At 58.1% G+C, this 22,957-nt stretch overlaps 1 long non-coding RNA gene across 1 annotated transcript; it reads left to right on the forward strand.

The window, feature by feature from the left end:
• The first annotated feature begins 944 nt into the window (after nucleotides 1-944).
• On the forward strand, nucleotides 945-12,970 carry LOC146062577 (uncharacterized). The gene is made up of 5 exons (XR_014471403.1): nucleotides 945-1,341; nucleotides 2,654-2,795; nucleotides 6,965-7,106; nucleotides 10,408-10,549; nucleotides 12,445-12,970. It is a non-coding gene; the product is annotated as an uncharacterized LOC146062577 (long non-coding RNA).
• Nucleotides 12,971-22,957: the final 9,987 nt, after the last annotated feature.

A 22,957-nucleotide genomic window follows, 5' to 3' on the forward strand; every position in this document is an offset into this window, starting at 1 on the left:
ATTGAAAGTTTTTATGTATTAATGACTGTAAAAAATACAGATTTTTAACAGTGTGCAATTGTTGTGGTGAAAAAACTGTATTGGGCGCACTCCTATTCTTTTTCTTGCATATATATATATATATATATATATATACATATATATATATATATATAAATATATATATGGACGGGCGGCAAGAACATTTTATTCTCATCATCCTGATGACGAGAATAAATTATATATATATATATATATATATATATATAGAGGTAGATTCCTTAATCCAGAAGGACTTCAGAAGGACCCGCACCAATCAAATGGAGGTACTCAATTCAATTCAAATGCATATAGTAGATTTATTCAGCCCAGCTCGCATCTCAGATAGAGCACATAGGGCACAGCATTATACACCCAACAGGCAGATACATGACATATACATTACTGGCTCCTCAAATGTAATGTAATGTGTATGTCATGTATCTGCCTGTTGGGTGTATAATGCTGTGCCCTATGTGCTCTATCTGAGATGCGAGCTGGGCTGAATAAATCTACTATATGCATTTGAATTGAATTGAGTACCTCCATTTGATTGGTGCGGGTCCTTCTGAAGTCCTTCTGGATTAAGGAATCTACCTCTACATTTTCTTTACCCAGCACGGTCTCCTTTAATACATTGTCAGTGGGTGCGATTGCTCTTTGAAATATATATATATATATATATTATAAGGGCACGGTAGTGCCCTTATATTAAGGCTGAATCCAACGAACGGATTTTTCCCATAGGGAACTTTTCGGATGGGGGCATGGTGTTTGAGGGACTGCACCTCAAAAGTGACTGGGCGTACTGAGCTGAAATTTGGCATGTACGCGTAGAATCGTCAACCGGTGCTGCGTGCCAAATTTCAGGGCGAAATATTAAAAAATGACCAATTGGGAGCGATCTAAACTTCCAACTGCCAGTTTTTTTCTGACACTCGCGAAATGACACTTTGTCACCCATGTTAGTCTATGAGGGGTTTTTTGGGAAGGCATAACTCGGGGTAGGGGAACAATTGAGACTTGGGGTTTGTTTTATTAGGTAGATATTGTCCCAGTGGAGTGCCTTTTGGGGTTGAGGATTTTCAGATAGGTACAGTTTTTATTAAATTTAGTGAAACGTCCCCCATTATAAAGATAGGAGCTCCAACTTGTTGCGCATGCGCAGTGCGTCCAATAGGGGGAGTACAGTCAGAGGCCTCACTTGGGTGTACCAAGATGGCCGACGGAGATGCGAGGGGCTAGATCTGCTGCCGCTCGGCGCTGCCTACAGAGGGGAGCCCGCAGCCCCGCAATCCCTCCAAGGGGACAGGAGCCAAAAGGGTAAAAACACCCACACATCCACAAGAATAATTGCGCCGCAGGGAGGGGAAGCTTTCTGGTTTGCCTGTTTAAAACACGAAGCTCCCGGCCGCCGCGCGCATACACACACTGACATGAGCCCGTGCTGCTGCGGCGCTCATGTCAGAGTGTGTATGCGCGCGGCGGCCGGCAGCTGTGTGTTTACACAGACAAACCAGAAAGCTTCCCCTCCCGAGTCTGCAGCGCCGCGGCTGCAAGTATTCTTGTGGGTGGGTGGGTGGATTGTTTTGCTTAATGTGCTAGTAAGGCTGGTCCTGGGGTTGGTGGTGGGGGGACCCGCTGTAGGTGCCAGTGGTGTAGCAGAGCCGCAGCTGCTGCATGTCAGTGCATGGCCCCCCCCTCACTGCCCCCGTGTGTCCCCCGCCCCCCTCACTGCCCCCGTGTGTCCCCTGCCCCCCCTCACTGTATACGCTGTGCCCCCCCATGTGTATGCTGTGCCCCCCCATGTGTATGCTGTGCCCCCCCATGTGTATGCTGTGCCCCCCCATGTGTATGCTGTGCCCCCCCATGTGTATGCTGTGCCCCCCATGTGTATGCTGTGCCCCCCGTGTGTGCGCTGTGCCCCCCGTGTGTGCGCTGTGCCCCCCCCAGTGTGTGCGCTGTGCCCCCCAGTGTGTGCGCTGTGCCCCCCCAGTGTGTACGCTGTGCCCCCCCAGTGTGTGCGCTGTGCCCCCCCAGTGTGTGCGCTGTGCCCCCCCAGTGTGTGCGCTGTGCCCCCCGTGTGTGCGCTGTGCCCCCGTGTGTGCGCTGTGTCCCCCGTGTGTGCGCTGTGCCCCCCGTGTGTGCGCTGTGCCCCCCGTGTGTGCGCTGTGCCCCCCATGAGTACGCTGTGCCCCCCCCGTGTGTACGCTGTGCCCCCCCGTGTGTACGCTGTGCCCCCCCCATGTGTACGCTGTGCCCCCCGTGTGTACGCTGTGCCCCCCGTGTGTACGCTGTGCCCCCCCGTGTGTACGCTGTGCCCCCCCGTGTGTACGCTGTGCCCCCCCGTGTGTACGCTGTGCCCCCCCGTGTGTACGCTGTGCCCCCCCGTGTGTACGCTGTGCCCCCCCGTGTGTACGCTGTGCCCCCCCGTGTGTACGCTGTGCCCCCCCCTCCGTGTGTACGCTGTGCCCCCCCTCCGTGTGTACGCTGTGCCCCCCCTCCGTGTGTATGCTGTGCCCCCCCCCCTCCATGTGTACGCTGAGCCCCCCCCCCCCCCTCCGTGTGTACGCTGTGCCCCCCCCTCCGTGTGAACGATGTGTCCTTTAATATTATTATTATGTTTCCTGCCCAGACGCTGACCACCCCATGGTACCGCCGGGACTGAGACGCTTCCACAGCCTGCGGACCAGATTGAAGCGCTTCCTTGAGATGCCTCCGCCACCGGGAAGGCAGAAAGAAGCCACCCTGGTCATCAGAGGAGCAGTTGCACCCAGGTAAATCCATCCCCCCCACTGTCCCTGTGTGTACGCTGTTCAACCCCCAGTGCCCCGTGTGTATGTTGTTCACCCCCAGTGCCCCCATGTGTGTGCTGTTCGCCCCCCAGTGCCCCCGTGTGTGCTGTTCGCCCCCCAGTGCCCCCGTGTGTGCTGTTCGCCCCCAGTGCCCCCATGTGTGCGCTGTTCGCCCCCCAGTGTGCCCCTGTGTATGCGCTGTCCACCCCCCAGTGTGTCCCTGTGTGTATGCTGTCCGCCCCCCTGTGTACGCTGTCCGCCCCCCAGTGCCCCCGTGTGTGCTGTTCGCCCCCCAGTGCCCCCGTGTGTGCTGTTCGCCCCCAGTGCCCCCATGTGTGCGCTGTTCGCCCCCCAGTGTGCCCCTGTGTATGCGCTGTCCACCCCCCAGTGTGTCCCTGTGTGTATGCTGTCCGCCCCCCTGTGTACGCTGTCCGCCCCCCAGTGCCCCCCTGTGTACGCTGTCCGCCCCCCAGTGCCCCCGTGTGTGCTGTTCGCCCCCCAGTGCCCCCGTGTGTGCTGTTCGCCCCCAGTGCCCCCATGTGTGCGCTGTTCGCCCCCCAGTGTGCCCCTGTGTATGCGCTGTCCACCCCCCAGTGTGTCCCTGTGTGTATGCTGTCCGCCCCCCTGTGTACGCTGTCCGCCCCCCAGTGCCCCCGTGTGTGCTGTTCGCCCCCCAGTGCCCACATGTGTGCGCTGTTCGCCCCCCAGTGTGCCCCTGTGTGTGCGCTGTCCACCCCCCAGTGTGTCCCTGTGTGTACGCTGTCCGCCCCCCTGTGTACGCTGTCCGCCCCCCAGTGCCCCCCTGTGTGCGCTGTCCGCCCCCCCAGTGTGCCCCTGTGTGTGCGCTGTCCACCCCCCAGTGTGTCCCTGTGTGTATGCTGTCCGCCCCCCTGTGTACGCTGTCCGCCCCCCAGTGCCCCCCTGTGTACGCTGTCCGCCCCCCAGTGCCCCCGTGTGTACGCTGTTTGCCCCCGTGTGTACGCTGTTTGCCCCCGTGTGTACGCTTTTTTCCCCCGTGTGTACGCTTTTTGCCCCCGTGTGTACGCTGTTTGCCCCCGTGTGTACGCTGTTTGCCCCCGTGTGTACGCTGTTTGCCCCCGTGTGTACGCTGTTTGCCCCCGTGTGTACGCTGTTCGCCCCCCAGTGCCCCCGTGTGTACGCTGTTCGCCCCCTAGTGCCCCCGTGTGTACGCTGTCCGCCCCCCCAGTGCCCCGTGTGTACGCTGTCCGCCCCCCCCAGTGCCCCCGTGTGTACGCTGTCCGCCCCCCAGTGTCCCGTGTGTACACTGTTCGCCCCCCAGTGCCCCCGTGTGTACGCTGTCCGCCCCCGTGTGTACACTGTCCGCCCCCCCAGTGCCCCCGTGTGTACGCTGTCCGCCCCCCCAGTGCCCCCGTGTGTACGCTGTCCGCCCCCCAGTGTCCCGTGTGTACGCTGTTCGCCCCCGTGTGTGCTGTTCGCCCCCCAGTGTCCCCGTGTGTGCGCTGTCCACCCCCCAGTGTGCCCCTGTGTGTACGCTGTCCGCCCCCCCAGTGCCCCTGTGTGCGCTGTCCGCCCCCCAGTCCCCCCGTGTGTGCGCTGTCCACCCCCCAGTGTGCCCCTGTGTGTACGCTGTCCGCCCCCCCAGTGCCCCCGTGTGTACGCTGTCCGCCCCCCAGTGCCCCCGTGTGTACGCTGTTCGCCCCCTTGTGTACGCTGTCCGCCCCCCAGTGCCCCCGTGTGTACGCTGTCCGCCCCCCAGTGCCCTCGTGTGTACGCTGTCCGCCCCCAAGTGCCCCCCGTGTGTGCTGTTCGCCCCCCAGTGCCCCCGTGTGTGCTGTTCGCCCCCCAGTGCCCCCGTGTGCACTGTCCGCCCCCCCAGTCCCTCCGTGTGTGCGCTGTCCACCCCCCAGTGTGCCCCTGTGTGTACGCTGTCCACTCCCCCTGTGTACGCTGTTCGCCCCCCAGTGCCCCCGTGTGTACGCTGTTCGCCCCCTTGTGTACGCTGTTCCCCCCCCCCCCCCAGTGCCCCCATGTGTACGCTGTCCGCCCCCCCAGTGTCCCCGTGTGTACGCTGTCCGCCCCCCCAGTGCCCCCGTGTGTACGCTGTCCGTGCCCCCATGTGTACGCTGTCCGTGCCCCCGTGTGTACGCTGTCCGTGCCCCCGTGTGTACGCTGTCCGTGCCCCCGTGTGTACGCTGTCCGTGCCCCCGTGTGTACGCTGTCCGTGCCCCCGTGTGTACGCTGTCCGTGCCCCCGTGTGTACGCTGTCCGTGCCCCCGTGTGTACGCTGTTCGCCCCCGTGTGTACGCTGTTCGCCCCCTTGTGTACGCTGTTCGCTCCCGTGTGTACGCTGTCCGCCCCCCCAGTGCCCCGATGTGTACGCTGTCCGCCCCCCCCAGTGCCCTCGTGTGTACGCTGTCCGCCCCCCCAGTGCCCTCGTGTGTACGCTGTCCGCCCCCCAGTGCCCCCCGTGTGTACGCTGTCCCCCCGTGTGTACGCTGTCCCCCCGTGTGTACGCTGTCCCCCCGTGTGTACGCTGTCCCCCCGTGTGTACGCTGTCCCCCCCGTGCCCCCCGTGTGTACGCTGTCCCCCCCAGTGCCCCCGTGTGTACTCTGTCCACCCCTGTACTGCAGCTGCACTCAGGTAAATCCGTCCCCCCACTGTCCCTGTATGTACAATGTCCCCCCAGTGCCCCTGTGTGTACGCTTCCCCCCTCAGTGCACCCATGTGTACGCTGTTCCCACCAGTGCCCCCCGTGTGTACGCTTCCCCCCGTGCGTACGCTGACCCCCCAGTGCCCCCCTGTGTTTACGCTGTCCTCCTCAGTCCCCTCCCCCCGTGTGCACGCGGTCTCCCCCAGTGCGCCCCCCGTGTGTATGCTGTCCCCCCCAGTGCCCCCCCCCTCCGTGTGTACGCTGTCCCCCCAGTGCCTCCCCCCCTGTGTGTACGCTACCCCCCCCAGTGCCCCTCCTGTGTGTGTACGCTATCCTTCCCCCCCCAGTGCCCCCCCGTGTGTATGCTGTTCTTCCCCCCCCCAATGCCCCCCGTGTACGCTGTCCCCTTCCCCAGTGCCACCACCGTGTGTACGCTGTCCCCCCAGTGCCCCCCGTGTGTACGCGGCCCCCCCAGTGCCCCTGTGTGTGCTGCCCCCCCCAGTGCCCCTGTGAATGCTGCCCCCCAGTGCCCCCGTGTGTACGCTGTGCCCCCCATATATGCTGCCCCCCCCATGTGTATGCTGCCCCCACATTGCCCCCCGTGTACGCTGTCCCCCCTAGTGCCCGCTTCCCCGTGTGTACGCTGTCCCACCCAGTGCCCCCCCCTGTGAGTACGATGTCCCCCCCTGTGTGTACGATGTCCCCCCCCTGTGTGTACGCTGCCCCCCCAGTGCCCCCCCCCTATGTGTGTACGCTCCCCCCGTGCCCCCCGTGTGTGTACGATGTCTCCCTCCCATGTACACTGTTCCCGGCCCCCGTGTGTACGCTGTCCGCCCCCGTGTGTACGCTGTCCGCCCCCGTGTGTACGGTGTCCGCCCCCGTGTGTACGGTGTCCGCTCCCGTGTGTACGCTGTCCGCCCCCGTGTGTACGATGTCCCCCCCCCCCTGTGTGTACGCTGCCCCCCCAGTGCCCCCCCCTATGTGTGTACGCTCCCCCCGTGCCCCCCGTGTGTGTACGATGTCTCCCTCCCATGTACACTGTTCCCGGCCCCCGTGTGTACGCTGTGCCCCCGTGTGTACGCTGTCCGCCCCCGTGTGTACGCTGTCCGCCCCCGTGTGTACGGTGTCCGCTCCCGTGTGTACGCTGTCCGCCCCCGTGTGTACGCTGTCCGCCCCCCTGTGTACGCTGTCCGACCCCCGGTGTACGCTGTCCGCCCCCCTGTGTACGCTGTCCGCCCCCCTGTGTACGCTGTCCGCCCCCCAGTGCCCCCCTGTGTACGCTGTTCGCCCCCCCAGTGCCCCCGTGTGTACACTGTTCGCCCCCACCCCCCCCAGTGCCCCCGTGTGTACGCTGTTCGCCCCCCCCCCAGTGCCCCCGTGGGTACGCTGGTTGCCCCCCCCCTGTGTGTACGCTGTGCCCCCTCCCGTATACGCTGTGCCCCCCCTCCGTGTGTACGCTGTGCCCCCCTTCGTGTGAACGCTGTGCCCTTTAATATTATTGTTATGTTTCCTGCCCAGACGCTGACCACGCCATGGTACCGCCGGGACTGAGACGCTTCCACAGCCTGCGGACCAGATTGAAGCGCTTCCTTGAGATGCCTCCGCCACCGGGAAGGCAGAAAGAAGCCACCCTGGTCATCAGAGGAGCAGTTGCACCCAGGTAAATCCATCCCCCCCACTGTCCCTGTGTGTACGCTGTTCAACCCCCAGTGCCCCGTGTGTATGTTGTTCACCCCCAGTGCCCCCATGTGTGCGCTGTTCGCCCCCCAGTGCCCCCGTGTGTGCTGTTCGCCCCCCAGTGCCCCCGTGTGTGCTGTTCGCCCCCAGTGCCCCCATGTGTGCGCTGTTCGCCCCCCAGTGTGCCCCTGTGTATGCGCTGTCCACCCCCCAGTGTGTCCCTGTGTGTATGCTGTCCGCCCCCCTGTGTACGCTGTCCGCCCCCCAGTGCCCCCCTGTGTACGCTGTCCGCCCCCCAGTGCCCCCGTGTGTGCTGTTCGCCCCCCAGTGCCCCCGTGTGTGCTGTTCGCCCCCAGTGCCCCCATGTGTGCGCTGTTCGCCCCCCAGTGTGCCCCTGTGTGTGCGCTGTCCACCCCCCAGTGTGTCCCTGTGTGTACGCTGTCCGCCCCCCTGTGTACGCTGTCCGCCCCCCAGTGCCCCCCTGTGTGCGCTGTCCGCCCCCCAGTGTGCCCCTGTGTGTGCGCTGTCCACCCCCCAGTGTGTCCCTGTGTGTACGCTGTCCGCCCCCCTGTGTACGCTGTCCGCCCCCCAGTGCCCCCCTGTGTACGCTGTCCGCCCCCCAGTGCCCCCGTGTGTACGCTGTCCGCCCCCCCAGTGCCCCCGTGTGTACGCTGTCCGCCCCCCAGTGTCCCGTGTGTACGCTGTTCGCCCCCCAGTGCCCCCGTGTGTGCTGTTCGCCCCCCAGTGTCCCCGTGTGTGCGCTGTCCACCCCCCAGTGTGCCCCTGTGTGTACGCTGTCCGCCCCCCCAGTGCCCCTGTGTGCGCTGTCCGCCCCCCAGTCCCCCCGTGTGTGCGCTGTCCACCCCCCAGTGTGCCCCTGTGTGTACGCTGTCCGCCCCCCCAGTGCCCCCGTGTGTACGCTGTCCGCCCCCCAGTGCCCCCGTGTGTACGCTGTTCGCCCCCTTGTGTACGCTGTCCGCCCCCCAGTGCCCCCGTGTGTACGCTCTCCGCCCCCCAGTGCCCTCGTGTGTACGCTGTCCGCCCCCAAGTGCCCCCCGTGTGTGCTGCTCGCCCCCCAGTGCCCCCGTGTGTGCTGTTCGCCCCCCAGTGCCCCCGTGTGCACTGTCCGCCCCCCCAGTCCCTCCGTGTGTGCGCTGTCCACCCCCCAGTGTGCCCCTGTGTGTACGCTGTCCACTCCCCCTGTGTACGCTGTTCGCCCCCCAGTGCCCCCGTGTGTACGCTGTTCGCCCCCTTGTGTACGCTGTTCGCCCCCCCCCAGTGCCCCCATGTGTACGCTGTCCGCCCCCCCAGTGTCCCCGTGTGTACGCTGTCCGCCCCCCCAGTGCCCCCGTGTGTACGCTGTCCGTGCCCCCATGTGTACGCTGTCCATGCCCCCGTGTGTACGCTGTCCGTGCCCCCGTGTGTACGCTGTCCGTGCCCCCGTGTGTACGCTGTCCGTGCCCCCGTGTGTACGCTGTCCGTGCCCCCGTGTGTACGCTGTCCGTGCCCCCGTGTGTACGCTGTCCGTGCCCCCGTGTGTACGCTGTTCGCCCCCTTGTGTACGCTGTTTGCTCCCGTGTGTACGCTGTCCGCCCCCCCAGTGCCCCGATGTGTACGCTGTCCGCCCCCCCAGTGCCCTCGTGTGTACGCTGTCCGCCCCCCCAGTGCCCTCGTGTGTACGCTGTCCGCCCCCCAGTGCCCCCCGTGTGTACTCTGTCCCCCCGTGTGTATGCTGTCCCCCCGTGTGTACGCTGTCCCCCGTGTGTACGCTGTCCCCCCCAGTGCCCCCGTGTGTACTCTGTCCACCCCTGTACTGCAGCTGCACTCAGGTAAATCCGTCCCCCCACTGTCCCTGTATGTACAATGTCCCCCCAGTGCCCCTGTGTGTACGCTTTCCCCCTCAGTGCACCCATGTGTACGCTGTTCCCACCAGTGCCCCCCGTGTGTACGCTTCCCCCCGTGCGTACGCTGACCCCCCAGTGCCCCCCTGTGTTTACGCTGTCCTCCTCAGTCCCCTCCCCCCGTGTGCACGCGGTCTCCCCCAGTGCGCCCCCCGTGTGTATGCTGTCCCCCCCAGTGCCCCCCCTCCGTGTGTACGCTGTCCCCCCAGTGCCTCCCCCCCTGTGTGTACGCTGCCCCCCCCAGTGCCCCTCCTGTGTGTGTACGCTGTCCTTCCCCCCCAGTGCCCCCCCGTGTGTATGCTGTTCTTCCCCCCCCAATGCCCCCCGTGTACGCTGTCCCCTTCCCCAGTGCCACCCCCGTGTGTACGCTGTCCCCCCAGTGCCCCCCGTGTGTACGCGGCCCCCCCAGTGCCCCTGTGTGTGCTGCCCCCCCCAGTGCCCCTGTGAATGCTGCCCCCCAGTGCCCCCGTGTGTACCCTGTGCCCCCCATATATGCTGCCCCCCCATGTGTATGCTGCCCCCACATTGCCCCCCGTGTACGCTGTCCCCCCTAGTGCCCGCTTCCCCGTGTGTACGCTGTCCCACCCAGTGCCCCCCCCTGTGAGTACGATGTCCCCCCCTGTGTGTACGATGTCCCCCCCCCTGTGTGTACGCTGCCCCCCCAGTGCCCCCCCCTATGTGTGTACGCTCCCCCCGTGCCCCCCGTGTGTGTACGATGTCTCCCTCCCATGTACACTGTTCCCGGCCCCCGTGTGTACGCTGTCCGCCCCCGTGTGTACGCTGTCCGCCCCCGTGTGTACGCTGTCCGCCCCCGTGTGTACGGTGTCCGCTCCCGTGTGTACGCTGTCCGCCCCCGTGTGTACGCTGCCCCCCCAGTGCCCCCCCCTATGTGTGTACGCTCCCCCCGTGCCCCCCGTGTGTGTACGATGTCTCCCTCCCATGTACACTGTTCCCAGCCCCCGTGTGTACGCTGTGCCCCGTGTGTACGCTGTCCGCCCCCGTGTGTACGCTGGTCCGCCCCCGTGTGTACGGTGTCCGCTCCCGTGTGTACGCTGTCCGCCCCCCTGTGTACGCTGTCCGCCCCCCTGTGTACGCTGTCCGCCCCCCTGTGTACGCTGTCCGCCCCCCAGTGCCCCCCTGTGTACGCTGTTCGCCCCCCCAGTGCCCCCGTGTGTACACTGTTCGCCCCCACCCCCCCCAGTGCCCCCGTGTGTACGCTGTTCGCCCCCCCCAGTGCCCCCGTGGGTACGCTGGTTGCCCCCCCCCCTGTGTGTACGCTGTGCCCCCTCCCGTATACGCTGTGCCCCCCCTCCGTGTGTACGCTGTGCCCCCCTTCGTGTGAACGCTGTGCCCTTTAATATTATTGTTATGTTTCCTGCCCAGACGCTGACCACGCCATGGTACCGCCGGGACTGAGACGCTTCCACAGCCTGCGGACCAGATTGAAGTGCTTCCTTGAGATGCCTCCGCCACCGGGAAGGCAGAAAGAAGCCACCCTGGTCATCAGAGGAGCAGCTGCACCCAGGTAAATACGTCCCCCCACTGTCCCTGTGTGTACCCTGTCCCCCAGTGCCCCCGTGTGTACGCTGTCCCCCCAGTGCCCCCCGTGTGTATGCTGTGCCCCCCGTGTGCGCTGTGCCCCCCCAGTGCCCCCGTGTGTACTCTGTGTCCCCCCCCCAGTGCACTTCCGTGTGTACGCTATCCCCCACCGTGTGTACGCTGTCCCCCCAGTGCCCCCGTGTGTACGCTGTCCCCCCAGTGCCCCCCGTGTGTACGCTGTCCCCCCAGTGCCCCCCTGTGTGTACGCTGTCCCCCCAGTGTGTACGCTGTCCCCCCAGTGCCCCCCGTGTGTACGCTATCCCCCCAGTGCCCCCGTGTGTACGCTTTCCCCCCAGTGCCCCCCCATGTGTACGCTTTCCCCCCAGTGCCCCCCATGTGTACGCCTACCCCCCAGTGCCCCCCGTGTGTATGCTGTGCCCCCCATGTGTACGCTGCCCCCCCCAGTGCCCCCGTGTGTACTCTGTGTCCCCCCCAGTGCACTTCCGTGTGTACGCTATCCCCACCATGTGTACGCTGTCCCCTCAGTGCCCCCGTGTATATGCTGTCCCACCAGTGCCCCCCATGTGTATGCTGTCCCCCCATTGCCGCCCCCCGTGTGTACGCTATCTCTCCAGTGCCCCCCTGTGTGTATGCTGTCCCCCCAGTGCCCCCCCCGTGTGTACGCTGTGCCCCCGTGTACGCTGTCCCCCCAGTGCCCCCCGTGTGTACGCTGTCCCCCCAGTGCCCCCTGTGTGTACGCTGTCCCCCCAGTGCCCTCCGTGTGTACGCTGTCCCCCCAGTCCCCCCCCCCGTGTGTACACTGTCCCCCCAGTGCCCCCCGTGTGTACACTTTCCCCCCAGTGCCCCCCCCGTGTGTACGCTTCCCCCCAGTGCCCCCCCATGTGTACGCCTACCCCCCAGTGCCCCCCCGTGTGTATGCTGTGCCCCCCATGTGTACGCTGCCCCCCCCAGTGCACCCTGTGTGTACGCTGTCCCCCCAGTGCCCCCCCCTGTGTATACGCTGTGCCCCCATTGTGTATACGCTGTCCCCCCAGTGCCCCCCGTGTGTATACGCTGTCCCCCCAGTGCCCCCCCGTGTGTACGCTGTCCCCCCAGTGCACCCCCCCATTTGTACGCTGTCCCCCCCAGTACCCCCCCCCGTGTGTCCACTGTCCCCCCAAGGCCCCCCCGTGTGTACGCTGTGCCCCCGTGTGTACGCTTTTCCCCCAGTGCCCCCCCATGTGTACGCTTTCCCCCCAGTGCCCCTCCCCATGTGTACACCTACCCCCCACTGCCCCCCTGTGTGTATGCTGTGCCCCCCCATGTGTACGCTGCCCCCCCGTGCCCCCTGTGTGTACGCTGTCCCCCTAGTGCCCCCCTGTGTATACGCTGTCCCCCCAGTGCCCCCCCGTGTGTACGCTGTCCCCCCAGTGCCCCCGTGTGTATACGCTGTCCCCCCAGTGCCCCCGTGTGCATACGCTGTCCCCCCAGTGCCCCCCCGTGTGTACGCTGTCCCCCCAGTGCCCCCCGTGTGTCCACTGTCCCCCCAAGGCCCCCCCGTGTGTACGCTGTGCCCCCGTGTGTACGCTGTCCCCCTCCAGTGCCCCCCGTGTGTACGCTGCCCCCCAGTGCCCCCCGTGTGTATGCTGTCCCCCCCAGTGCCCCCCGTGTGTGCGCTGTCCCCCCAACCCCCCCCCAGTGCTCCCCCATGTGTACACTGTACCCCCAGTGCCCCCCGTGTACGCTGTCCCGCCCCCAGTGCGTACGCAGTCCCGGCCCCCCCATTGGCCCCCGTGTGTATGCTGCCCCCCCCCCCACTGCCCCCCGTGTGTACACATTGTTGATGTTGTTGTTGTTGTTGTTGTTATATTTCCTGCCCAGACTCTGTCCTCCCCATGCTGCCGCCGGGACTCGACGGGACTAGGTTCAGGTGCTTCCACAGCCTGCGGCCTAACAGTCTGGTGAAGCCCCGGCCTTGAGTTGCCTCCGCCATCCAGAAGACAGAAAGCAAGCAGCCACCCGGGCCATCAGAGGAGCAGCTGCACCCAGGTAAATCCATCCCCCCACTGTCCCTGTGTGTACCCTGTCCACTATCCCCACTATCCCTGTGCACACCCTGTCCCCCCCACTGTCCCTGTATGTACCCTGTCCCCCCCACTGCCTGCCGTGTGTACGCTGTCCCCCACAGTGCCCGCCGTTTGTATGCTGTCTCCCCAGTGCCCTCCGTGTGTACTCTGTCCCCCCCTGTAATGCAGCTGCACTCAGGTAAATCCGTCCCCCCACTGTCCCTGTATGTACCCTGTCCCCCCAGTGCCCCTGAGTGTACGCTCCCCCCCCAGTGCACCCGTGTGTATGCTGTCCCCACCAGTGCCCCCCATATGAACAGTCCCACCCGTGTGTACGCTGTCCCCCCGTGAGTACGCTGTCCCCACTAGTGCCCCCCTGTGTTTACGCTGTCCTCCTCTGTCCCCTCCCCCCGTGTGTATGCTGTCTCCCCCAATGCACCCCCGTGTGTATGCTGTCCCCCCCAGTGCACCCCCGTGTGTATGCTGTCCCCCCCAGTGCCCCCCCCCTCCGTGTGTATGCTGTCCTCCCCGTGCCCCCCCATGTGTAGGCTGTCCCCCCCCGTGCCCCCCCATGTGTAGGCTGTACCCCCCCCCAGTGTCCCACCCCCTGTGTGTACGCTGCCCCCCCAGTGCCTCCCCCCTGTGTGTACGCTGCCCCCCTAGTGCCCCCCCTGTGTGTGCTGTCCTTCCCCCCCAGTGCCCCCGTGTGTACGCTGTCCCCTTCCCCAGTGCGCCCCCCGTGTGTACGCTGTCCCGCAGTGCCCCCCGTGTGTACGCTGCCCCCTGTGTGTACGCTGCCCCCCCAAGTGCCCCCCGTGTGTGCTTCCCCCCAGTGCCCCCCGTGTGTGTGCTTCCCCCCAGTGCCCCCGTGTGTGTGCTTCCCCCACAGTGCCCCTGTGTGTGTGCTGCCCCCCAGTGCCCCTGTGTGTATGCTGCCCCCCCAGTGCCCCCGTGTGTATGCTGCCCCCCCAGTGCCCCTGTGTGTACGCTGTACCCTGTTCCCCCCATGTGTATGCTGCCCCCCCCATTGCCCCCATGTGTACGCTGTAACCCCGTGTGTACCCTGCCCCCCCACCATTGCCCCCGTGTGTACGATGTCCCCCCCAGTGCCCCCCGTGTGTACGCTGTTGCCCCCCCCATACTGCCCCCCGTGTGTACGTTGTCGTCTCCCCAGTGCCTCCCCCGTGTGTTCGCTCCCCCCACATTGACCCCGTGTGTACGCTGTACCCTGTGCCCCCTTGTGTATGCTGTCCCAACATGTGTACGCTGTAGCCTGTGCCCCCCGTGTGTATACTGTCCCCCCCCGTGTGCACACTGTCCCCCCCCCGTGCCCCCGTGTGCACACTGTCGTCGTCCCCGGTGCCCCTTGTGTGTATGCTGTTGCCCCTGTGTGTGTATGCCGTGCCCCCGTGTGTATACGCAGTCCCTCCCCCAGTGCCCCCATGTGTAGGCAGTCCCTCCCCCAGTGCCCCCCCATGTGTACGCAGTCCCTCCCCCAGTGCCCCCCCATGTGTACGCAGTCCCTCCCCCAGTGCCCCCCATGTGTACGCAGTCCCTCCCCCAGTGCCCCCCATGTGTACGCAGTCCCTCCCCCAGTGCCCCCCCATGTGTACGCAGTCCCTCCCCCAGTGCCCCCCATGTGTACGCAGTCCCTCCCCCAGTGCACCCCCATGTGTACGCAGTCCCTCCGCCAGTGCCCCCCCATGTATACGCAGTCCCTCCCCCAGTGCCCCCCCATGTGTACGCAGTCCCTCCCCCAGTGCCCCCATGTGTACGCAGTCCCCCATGTGTACGCAGTGCCCCCCGTATGTACGCAGTCCCCCCAGTTCCCCCCGTGTGTACGCAGTCCCCCCCCCAGTGCCCCCCGTGTGTACGCTGTGCCCCCCCCCCAGTGCCCCTCGTGCGTAAGCTCTGCCCCCCCTATGTGTACCCTGTGTGTACATTGTCCTCCTCCAATGCCCTACAGTAAAGCTTCTACTCTCTGGGTGTCATGCTCATTGCCAGGGGTTTCTTGGGATGGATGTCTTGCCTGTTGACAGGGGTTTCATGCACTGGGACGGGTGTCATACTCAATGCCAGGGGTTTGTTATTCTTGTGGCCAGGGGTAATGCTCATTGCCAAGGGTGTGTTATCATTAAACATTTAAAAAATCTAATTGTATTCTTTCACTGAAATTTAAAATTTCAAATAAAAAAAAAAAAAAATTGAAAAAAACCTATGAAATTCCAAAGACAAAAAACCTTACGGTTTCACATGTCCCATTAAGGCTTCTTACACATGATCTGGCATTTCTGAAACCTGTTGTAACTCTTCCACTCAAACGCCAAAAAGCAATGAAATTCCGATCATTAAGGCTGACGCCTTAATGGACGTGTTCCTTGCGCAATACAGATATGGTACGCCATCACAGCCTGTGGGTAAGTGCAGATTCAGCACTCTCACAGAGTGAGATTGCTGTCACTCACAAAATGGTGGAGCTGCTAATTCACAGATTTGTGTGCTCATTGGAATACACACATGCAGTCTATGCAACTGAAGGTCTGAGCAGTAAACAGAGCCGAGAGGATGGGGAAAAAGTGGTGTTGATTGGGGTAGGAGGCAGTGTGGTGCAGATGGGGAGGAATAGAAATGCGTAGATGGTAGGAAGGCTAAGCAGCACTGATGGGGGACTAACGAAGCAGATGGGTGGAAAACTGTGGCACGAATTGGGGAAGGTAAGGCAGAGTGATGCGATTGGTTGGGAAACAGAGGAGCAGTTGGAGGAAAGACAGCACTGATGGGGGAGGGGGTTCGGAGCAAAGGGGATAAAGGGAAAACAGAACAGTGTAGATGGAGAGGGGAGACAGCAGTACAGATGGAAGGAAACTGTCATGGATGAGGCGGGCAGAGCAGCATTAATGGAGGGGGAGACAGAGTATCGCTAATAGAGGGGAAGCCAGTGGCACAGATAGAAGGAAACAGTGGCATCTGTGTGGAAAGACAGGGCAGGGCAGATGGGAATAGACACATTGTTGTGGATGAGGGAATCCACACAGCAGTAGGTATCGGGGAAGACAGAGCAGCATGAAGGCGTACGGGAGAAGAAAGAGTAGATGCATAGTAGTTGGGAGTATTATAGTTTTTGCAATTGTGAAAGATGTTTCTGGTGAATACTAAATGAAATGGATATAGGTAGTGAGTGTGAAAGATGTTGGACCCTCAGTGGGATAGTTCTAGTAATAGTGTTTATTCTAGCACCCGCTATCTTTGAAAACCCATGCAGTTCCTCTACCCTGTCTGGGGTGTTGCTGGCTGCTCTAGTGTTTCTAGCACAAGTCTGGTTTGCAGTGCTGATATACAGATCACACTAGAAGCACTACAGCAGACAGCTACACCCCAGGCAGGGAAGAGGAACTGCATGGGTTTTCAAAGATGGCGGGTGCTATAATGAACACTATAGTAACTCAGAGGTATAGACAGTTTTAGAAGATTGCAGATACTTATTAGGATGAGTGCGCCACATAACTGCTCAGACCTTCAGTTGCATAGACTGCATGTGTGTATTCCAATGAGCACACAAATCTGTGAATTAGCAGCTCCACCATTTTGTGAGTGACAGCAATCTCACTCTGTGAGAGTGCTGAATCTGCACTTACCCACAGGCTGTGATGGCGTACCATATCTGTATTGCGCAAGGAACACGTCCATTAAGGCGTCAGCCTTAATGATCGGAATTTCATTGCTTTTTGGCGTTTGAGTGGAAGAGTTACAACAGGTTTCAGAAATGCCAGATCATGTGTAAGAAGCCTTAATGGGACATGTGAAACCGTAAGGTTTTTTGTCTTTGGAATATATATATATATATATATATATATATATATATATATATATATATATATATATATATATTGGGGTTTGCGGCTTGGCACTCCTTCTCTCACAAGCAGCTTCCCAGGTGCCCTCAGGATCCAGTGTATAGCATAGGTGTAACCAGGTGTAACCCAGGAAACAGACAGACAGCGGCACTCAATGGGTTTTCAAAAGTGGTTTTAGTGGTACTCCAACGTTTCGGGGACTAGCCCCTTTGTCAAGGTGTAAGAACAACACCTTGACAAAGGGGCTAGTCATTGAGGCCATGTGGGGATCCTGAATTTAATACATGGATCCAATAGGTCTCCCTTTGCAGGAGTTTTTTAATCCTATCGCCACCACGAATCAGGGGCGGAACATGCTCTATTATTTGATGCCGGAGGTCGGTGAGGGAGTGCTGGTGGGCCTTAAAGTGGCGAGCCACTGGCTGGTCTATGTCTTTGCCAGCAAGACAATTTTTAATTGCCGACCTATGGGCTGTGGCTCGGTCCCGGAAGGGTCGACTCGTTTGGCCGACATAAATGTAAGCGCAAGGACACCTAATAACATAGACCACAAAAGCTGTGGTGCACGTTGTAACCTGATTAATTTTATGGCGTTGACCAGTTTTCGGATGTGTGAAGGTTGGACCTGTGTCCATGTGTCGACATGCCGTGCAGGTTGGACAACGGTAGCACCCTGGGGCCTTAACCTGGGTGTTGCTGGGGGTGGTTGGTAATAAATTGGTTTTGACAACATAATCTCTTATGTTGCGTCCCCTTTTGAAGTTCGGCATGAGCGTAGTTTGTGCAAAGCATGGAAGATCTCGGTCACTTGTCACCAGTGGCCATGTGGCCTTTAGAACCCGCGGCAGGGCCGCACTGGTAGTGGAGAAGGAGGTCACGAAAGGGATTTTTTTACTTATGTCTTTTTTGGTGTTATTATTTAGCAGTTGTGCTCTAGGGGTATCCAATACCTCCTGTTTTTGTTTGTTCAATAATCTATAATCGTACCCCCTTTCCAGAAACTTTTTTATTACAGTATTAAGGGCTTCATCCAATCGGTCATGGTCACTGGTGATGCGCGCAATGCGCAACATCTGGGACCGTGGTAACCCCCTCTTCAGACTCGGCGCATGGTGGCTACCGTGGTGAAGCAGGGTGTTTCGGTCCGTACTTTTAGTATACACTGTAGTGTGAATAATGCCATTGTTGAGGTGGATCAGTACATCAAGATAGTTGATAACTGAAGGGTGGCATTGCATGGTCAATTTAATCGGGTTGTCTAGGGCGTTGATGTTGAAGACAAGAGCTTTTAAGGCCTCCTCACTATTACCCCATAGTAGTAGCAGGTCGTCGATGTATCGACAATAAAATAAAATGTTACTGGAGATGTTCAAATCTGTAAAGAAAAAGTTAGTTTCTTGAGAAAACATGAACACATTTGCTAGCGACGGGGCCACATTGGACCCCATCGCACATCCGGTTAACTGTAAATAAAAACAGCCGTTATGCAAAAAATAATTTTTAGTTAGAATAAACTCCAGTAGCTCCAAAAATAAAGAAATGTCGAGTCCATCGAATGAGTTGGCGACGAGGAATGTCCTCATGGTGGAGAGACCTGCGGCATGGGGAATAACCGTATATAGGTTATCTCTGAACATCTTTTTATAAAAACACACTTATATAAATAAGTTATGAACCCATGTTCGTCATCCCCACAAGTCCCTTTATCTAATATATCAATTCTATGACCAAATATTGAGTTTTGTAGAAATGATGACACCTATGTCGACTTGACCTTAAGCAAGTGCTTTATACAGTCAGACCCCCTCGACTGGCATTTGCGCCAATAGATGATGCTAAGTATGCATAAACTGCAGCGGTACTATATATGTATGTATTATGTTTGGGATCAACACCACTAACACTGTGACTACTGTCCCTTTAAATACGCAAGTATGACTTTGTAATGTGGAGCGATTCCCTTTGCTGGTATAAGCACACTAACGTGTTCCAACATTTAAATTGATTCCTGTCCATAGCAGTGTTTCTGATTTTAAAGCTCGTCTTGTATGTTAGGCACCCAGTCACTTTTTTAGCACCATGCACTTTAGATCACTCACTGATCTGTGCGTCCGTGTATATATTACAGGAAACGCACTCTGAAATTGACCACCTTCACTTGCCGTTGATCAGTGGGAGCAGACGCCGGCGGGTTGCCGGGACAACGGACTGACGTCAGTAGTCACGTGACAACGCTGCCGGAAGCCAGCCCCGCTGTACAACGCGCCCCTGCATCCACGTAAGTGTGCTTAGCTATTTAAACCATGATGTTCACTAAGTCTGTTGTTTTCTGCACTGCACTATTTGCTGTTTAAGCCTTTTTGCACAGTCAGCTGTCCTGAGGAAGGGGCGCAAGCCTCGAAACGGTCGACACACGTTTTGCTGACACGGTTGTTATTGTGATGTTTTGCCACATGATTTGAATATATTCCGTTTTTTTGACTCATTGTGAGTGCCGCCTCTGCTCTTCATTCATTTGGACACCTACACTATACTAAGGTCTGGAAGGCACCCCCCTGTTGCCCATTGATGTGCTAAGTGCCGGTCGTTACCCCCTCTATATATATATATATATATATATATATATATATATCATACGTGCCTACCTGACCCTCTCCATGAGGAAGAAAATGCTCTGTTCCTGGACTTCCCTGGTAATGTATGATTGCCATCACCTGTGGTGAAGCAACTTTCTTATCAATTACCTAGCTCACCACAGGTGATGGTAATCATACATTACCAGGCAAGTCCAGGAACAGAGCATTTTCTTCCTCATGGAGAGGGTCAGGTAGGCACGTATGATATATATATATATATATATATATATATATATATATATATATATATATATATATATATATATATATATATTAGTATATTGTCTGTCAGATTTGCAGAATAGGCTGTTACTGGCAGGATATTTGTATTTTTTTTCTTTCTTCTTTGATTTCTGGAGAGGGTCACGTAGGCAAGTATGATATATATATAGAGAGAGAGAGAGAGAGAGAGAGAGAGAGAGAGAGAGAGAGATAGATAGATAGATAGATAGATAGATAGTATAATGTTTGGAGGATGGATACCAGGTTGCCTGTTTGATTGTGCTAACCCTATTGCATGTATTCCTGATGACAATCTTTATTGGATCGAAACAGAGGCTGAACTACCATTGGTGCAACAGGTGCATTGCACCGGGGCCTCTGAGGACTAAGGGGCCCATTGCTGCCCAGTCAAGCGACTTGTACCCCTGTCACCCACTGGTGCGTTCCTAAATTATACTTTTGCACCTGGGCCCACCACTCACAAGTTCCGCCACTGGATCGAAACGTCATGTTACGTCAGATATGGCTATTACTCTGGAATAAATTGATGTAATAAGACCTTGGTGAGTGCCCATTTTCTTCATATTATATAGATAGACAGATAGATAGATACACTGTATATAGTCTAAACTACAGTATGTTTGATCTATTTGCAGCCTGTGCAATTGAAGAGTCTTGCTAACTAATTTTTTTTTCTATTAATTATTTGTTTGCTGTATCTGTGTCATAGAATGGATATCAATGTTGGTGACCTTACAGCTACTAAAAGATTTAATGATAAGGATATTTCTAAAATCTTATTCACTGATACAACACAATTGCCATTTGACATTGACAACCCTGAAGAGATATATACTGACTTGCTGAAACTCAACAAACGACTAATTGAACTTGAACTGCATGGTCTAACTATGGGCCTTATTCTGGTTGGTGCGTATATTTCCGAATACTTTCGGATGGCGTTTTTCAGCCATCTGCGCATGCGTGGGGAACGCTATGCGCATGTGCCACGCATGGTCTACGTACTTGTTCTCAATAATCCCGTACAGAAATGTGCACCGCAATCACTCTGGAAATATGGGCGTATTATGGGCGTCATTCTGAACTACACAGGGGCGTACTTTCAAAGTGGGCTAAACTGGGCGGAAACATGGGCGGACACGGGGGAGTGCACTTATTTTGGTAGGCGTGCATTCGGATAGCACACCGAATGCACGCGAACAAAAAGGCTAGAAATATGCGGTGTCCATAAGCAAGTATTGCTTTGCGGAGACCACTCGTTCATGCGCTAGGCAATCGGAACGCCTAATCACTACAATCAATGTCAGCTGAACACAATACAATCCACTCCTTTACTCATTACTCATTAATTACATGCTTCTCACTGCTTCAATTGGAACCATTGCAGCTTAAATGGAACATTACTAAAGACACACATATATGCTGCACTTTTCACACACTTTTACACTGCAAATAATGGACACAACTTAATATTAATAATACAAATACGCATGTCACTTCTACATGTATCAATTAAACCACACATTTGGGGGAAAAAAAAACATTTATTACATGAACTTAACAAATAAAATGGAAACCGTAACAAATTAAAAGGAACCATGCCAGGAATAAACTTAAAAAAAATATAATAAAGACATGATTTTTTGACATACATAGCCACAGCAGAATCATTAGGAACACATCAGGTGGCTTCACAACAAAAGTATAGCACCAACACTTCAAGTACAGCAGACAGTAATGGTAGCCGAAAGAGGCCAACAGGGGAACCAAACATGACATTCGAAACGAGGGCAAATGTGGGTACCCTCTGCACGGAATTGGACACAGGAAGCTGACACACACAGCTCAATGAAAGATTTGGGAAGACATAAGGGTGGAGATTAATGTGGACACAAGTTCATCTGCGGGCACGTTTGCCCTTGGCAGGCTCCTTGCCACTTGCAGCAGCTCTTCGGCCACGTTCTGATGATGCAAACAAAACAGGGGTGCTGCGCTCACCTTCTGAGGTGCCCACACAGCCGATGCTGACTGGGAGCACTTCTACGTGTGACCTTTCTGGCTTAGTGTGATGTGGACTGCAAGGAGGACAAGATGAGTGGGTAAATAACGTATATTTATTGTTAATAAAAAGACTGGTAGGTAGGAGGATGGGGGATGGGGTAACAGGCCGTGTAGCTTCCACTCGTGGGGAGTGGTGTCCGCTATTGGCCTGGTGAAGGGCAGGGAGGGGGGGGTGGGGGGGCGCAGATACGATCAGTCTCTAGCTGCGGTGAGTGGAATGAAAAAATAGTAATAACGATGATGAAGGAAACGAAAAGAAAAGAAAAAACAGTCCCGGTACTGTTCACAGTCAGATGGTATGGAGATGTCACTGGAGGCTGGCGTCCCAGCAGCTCACAGTGGTGCATACAACATACCTTAATGCTGCCGCAGTGTGGGAGTGTTCAGGCGCTTGTGGCCGTAGATGTTCCGGGCGTCCTGCTGGATGTGAGAGGGACACCGACGGTTGATCCACGCTGCTGTGTTCTGTGCGCCGGCGGGTGCCGGAAAGTGTAGGCTGACGTGATGTTCCACGGCGCACAGGAGCAGCGTGCGCTCTACTCGCTGGGGAGGAGACTTGGGGTGTGTAGACTTGAGATGTGGGTGGGTACCCACCCACATCTCAAGTCTACACACCCCAAGTCTCCTCCCCAGCGAGTAGAGCGCACGCTGCTCCTGTGCGCCGTGGAACATCACGTCAGCCTGCACTTTCCGGCACCCGCCGGCGCACAGAACACAGCAGCGTGGATCAACCGTCGGTGTCCCTCTCACATCCAGCAGGACGCCCGGAACATCTACGGCCACAAGCGCCTGAACACTCCCACACTGCGGCAGCATTAAGGTATGTTGTATGCACCACTGTGAGCTGCTGGGACGCCAGCCTCCAGTGACATCTCCATACCATCTGACTGTGAACAGTACCGGGACTGTTTTTTCTTTTCTTTTCGTTTCCTTCATCATCGTTATTACTATTTTTTCATTCCACTCACCGCAGCTAGAGACTGATCGTATCTGCGCCCCCCCACCCCCCCCTCCCTGCCCTTCACCAGGCCAATAGCGGACACCACTCCCCACGAGTGGAAGCTACACGGCCTGTTACCCCATCCCCCATCCTCCTACCTACCAGTCTTTTTATTAACAATAAATATACGTTATTTACCCACTCATCTTGTCCTCCTTGCAGTCCACATCACACTAAGCCAGAAAGGTCACACGTAGAAGTGCTCCCAGTCAGCATCGGCTGTGTGGGCACCTCAGAAGGTGAGCGCAGCACCCCTGTTTTGTTTGCATATTCCGTATCTAGAGTTTGGACCACTCTGGGTCTGCAGCCCCTTCGTACATTAGTACCTGAGCGCTATACCCACCCCTGTACAAACGTTCTGATGATGGCCCAGGTGGAGCAGATGCTGCTGAGGGGGGGGGGGGGGGGGTGGTGTTCCCCCTCTGCCAGCAGGGAGTGCTGCTGGTGGTAATGCACCAGAAACGGATGACAATAGGACCCTATTGCTGGCAACTAGCTCCACCATAAGATCATTATGGTGGAGGAAGAGGTCAT

This window comes from Crinia signifera, chromosome 3 (genome assembly GCF_055691185.1).
Source record: "Crinia signifera chromosome 3, ASM5569118v1, whole genome shotgun sequence".
In the NCBI taxonomy this organism is placed as follows: domain Eukaryota; kingdom Metazoa; phylum Chordata; class Amphibia; order Anura; family Myobatrachidae; genus Crinia; species Crinia signifera.